Source organism: Solanum pennellii, chromosome 12 (assembly GCF_001406875.1).
Source record: "Solanum pennellii chromosome 12, SPENNV200".
Classification (NCBI taxonomy): Eukaryota; Viridiplantae; Streptophyta; class Magnoliopsida; order Solanales; family Solanaceae; genus Solanum; species Solanum pennellii.
In genome coordinates, this window is record NC_028648.1 from 15,562,189 (window position 1) to 15,566,417 (window position 4,229).

A 4,229-nucleotide genomic window follows, 5' to 3' on the forward strand; every position below is an offset into this window, starting at 1 on the left:
TTGATCATAGATGTTCTTGTGGTGATGACTTCCAGATTTTGGGGAAATAATAGATGTTGAATTTTTGAAGTTATTGAATTGTCTTTTATTAATGAGTTTAAGTCTTCCGCATTGCTTTATGTTGATATTAAATTGAAATTTTAAGGTTTAGATTGGTTGGTTCGCTCACATAGGAGGGTAAATGTGGGTGCCAGTCGCGGCTCGGTTTTGGGTCGTGATAGTAGCCCTAGTGGACCTCTTTGGTAGGGTGAATGTGATTAGGTTATGAACTAGATAAGAAAATTCTTCATTTGATTCTTTAATGTTAATTACTCTATGAGAACCAAGGCTAGCACCGAGTGATTATGTATTGGGATGTAGCTATACTTGAAAATGAGACTAGAGTACAATGTACCTCTACTTGAGAATGAGATTAGAGTGCATAAAAGCCCTTCATATTCCTTATCCATGTGCCTACATGGGATGTGTCATAGTTCTATCCTTGGCAAGTAGAACACCCTAACAAGAGTAGGTTAAAACTCCGGATTCCATGTCTAGCTATAATGGTCTATATTGGTCATTGCCTACTCTCATCATGTGGGATACTTACTAGCATTAGAGAAGTTCTATGAACTTTAGGTGGTGGCATGGGACGCTATCTAGACATTGCACAATAGGCTTTGAAGGTGTTATTTAGAGTCCCTAGGTCTTGTCCAAGACCGTTACTTGATTGTCCTTTATGTGTTGAATGTCTCCTATATTAATTAATGAATGTAATGGCTTAGGTTAAGTAAGAAAGTATTTAAATGGAATAAGTACTTATGCAGAGTAGTTAAGGGTTGTCTAGTTAAGATGTGAAGGGGGCATGGGAATGGTCACTTAGGAAGTCTTAAGTATTATTTAGGGAAGATGTTGATAATGTGGACATGATCCGAACTTAGGAAGTCTTAAGTATTATTTAGGTAGTCTTGAAGAGGTCAAACATGCACTTTATCTTTTTTATCTGCTTAAATAAATCTTTTTCATAGCCTTTGATAAGGAAATGTCAAATTATCTATATATTTATATGTTTGATGTCTTGTAGTGTGTATGTGACTTATTATAAGTGTTCTTGAGGGTCATTTAGGTATGATTAGAGAGGTTGTACGGGCGATCTCTCTTTGTGTTGCTTAAGAGGGTCTTAGGATAGCTTTTAGTGAGGAGACTACATGCTAAGAGGTGTTAAAATGGAAAAGGAAACACTTCACTGTACGGTGAAATGGGTTCACTGTAAAGTGACTCAAAAATGTCAGTTTTCATGATTTTAATGCATTATGTCATACTTAGTACATGTAGTTATACTAATCCATACCTTTATCTATCTCTACAGTTGTTTGTAGGTAAGGAGCATTTGGGAAGTGAACAATTGGACCGTAGCATCGTTCAAGAGAAGTTGATGTATGTCCTCACTTGACTCGAGGGCATATATGTCTTTTATGTTTTCATTTGAAGTACTGTAATAGACTAAGTATTTCTATATTTTGAAGTATAGTCCGTGTACCAAGTATTCTCGTGTCTTAAGTTTGATGAGATGAATACTTAGTATTTCTTATGACTTTATATGAAAGAGATTTTAAAGACTATGATATGTTTTTATGAAAAGTTTTAATTCCGCACTACTTTTCACTATGTTTATGAGATGAATGATATGTAAGGGCTTGTACGAGACCTCCGAGAGGTCAAGTACGCCGGTTGCAATGCGAGATTGCCCCTGACTTCTAGGGTAGGTTTCGGGATTTGATAGGTCGTGTCCCTATTCTACTTTATTGATGTTGAAACTAAGATGGAGAGAAGAGACTTAAAGTTTAATGATGTATTATGATATTTTATATATATGTGAAGTGATGTTCTATCATATGATGTGCTATGAAAAGTTTTAAATTTTTCACTAAATTTCCTATGACAATGCAATGAACGATGACTATGGGATTGTATAACACCTCCGAGAAGTCAAATCCATCATGTTCCTTCAAGGGGGTGCTCCCCAATCGCGAAATCAGCAGTTAAATCTCTCATATAAATTGTTCATAGTTTATAGGTTATAGGATGAGAAAGTCCTTACATCACCATCCAAAATCATGTGAGAAAATTAGATCGTACCATAAGCATAAGATGCACATAGGATTTACCTTCAATCCCTTATCATAGTACACCTATCACCATCTAACAACCATCATATTCATAGAATGTTCATACATACTTAACTTCATCATTCATACTGTCACATCCGAGGAGCACCCCAAGAATTAATTGGCGTCGTTATCCTCAGAGAGGACTAAGACTAGCCTCTTAGCATTCGTCATTACATTCATAGGTTAAAAAGTTCAGAAAATTAAATCTTTTCATCTACATCTACTTCATGAGGTTTAATTAGACCTCTCGCTTACACATAATATATTCATAGTGAGTTTACTTAGAGTCCTCGTATAAGAAGATTACATAGTCTTCTACTTTTATTTCACATGCATAATATAGCAATATAAACTCATGGGAAATATAGGATAAGTCTCATGTTAAACCATCTGGAATGGGTAAAACATTGAGTATTATCCCATACTTCATTACAATAAAAGCCACATATAAGCATATACAACAATAGTCTTCAAATGAAAGAGAATGAACTATTTTTTCTTTAAGACTAAAACAACATCCATTCGGTATATAGTGGCACCGTCCTTTGAAAGTGAGGACCTATTGAACTTGGAGAATGAGAATCCAAGACCTATTCAATATCCCTCTTAAATCTCAATGGTTGGGACCTACAATGTTTAGGAAAAGGGAAAAATAAGGGTTAGCACATTGCTTGTACTAAGTATGGAATCATATGCACATAGAACTTAGAAACCATGCTAAAAAAGGGCCTTTGATAAAACCGTGCCACATTATTTTGAAAATCCTTATGCACAACCCAAGAACATATATAAGACAATAATCACATATTCCTTATGATACAAGCATATTCAACATAGACCAACATACTCAAGTTAAACCAAGTCAACATGTACATAGAAAAATAGAATTCATAGCTAATATAAATCCAACATTATGCATATCCACAAAGCATGTTCATGAGCTCTTAACATTATAACATAAGTAAAACCCTTATCCATAAACCTTCACCAAGTCTACCAGTGCAATGGTCAAGTGAATCCCCATAACCTCACTCAATCAAGAAAGCTAGCCAAAGGATCATCACTAATGTCCATCTTTACATATAATATCATTATAAGTATCCATCCTCATATTTATCAATAAGACCATTAATATGAAGAATCAACATAATCGGAACATTTATCTCAAAGATAATAAAGATATAAGAAACATTTTATAGGATTTCCCGCAAGGCCAACTAGTGCAATGTATAGGTAGAGTCCCATATCCCTACCTAGACTAGGTTAAACCCCTTCAGTCATCTTAGTTAGAGTTCACTTTATTACTTCATTTTACTTTTGCTAACATCTTTCCTTAACCGACATAGACCAAATGAGATAATGTGGAATCTGATGTCATGTAACCCTCTACCGAAAGAAGGTGGACTACTTGCCAAGGTATTACCAAAACATGAACATAGCATCTAGGTGGATACACTAGCTAGTATTCCTATGGGGGAAACATAATTCAATAACTAGGAGATGTAGTTGGGACCCTCTTTATTCAACATGCATTATAGTCTCCAATCTCATGAGTACAATAGTGAACCTACCTTACCTACTTGGGAAGGGACACTCCTCGCTACGAATTCACTTAGTTCTAACCTAGAGTCCCTTTTGAAATGTCTTTCCTCAACAATCATAACATAGTTTAGGACCTAGGAGAATATCTCCTTATATAGTCATACTCATTAGATCAATAGGTATTGCATGAGAATACCTTTTGATACAACCCTTCACATTTTGAGATCAACACAATAATATCACCATAATATAATAAGGCACATAGGTACTTCATAACCGACCCTATATCATTTCATATTAAGCATAATCTCATAATCATACAATAAAGAAATCTTAATTTCATAATCAAACAAAACCTACTGAATTAAATCACAAGAAATACTTCAATTGAATTTCATCACCAAGTACAAGTCATAATAATTGAAGTAGAGGTTTAAAATAACAAAGACTTATCCAATCTCTTTCAAAGGCCATCAGCATGGTCGTACCATGAACCAACCAATTTCATCCAGTAATAGGTAGGGTTGGGGGGAAAGG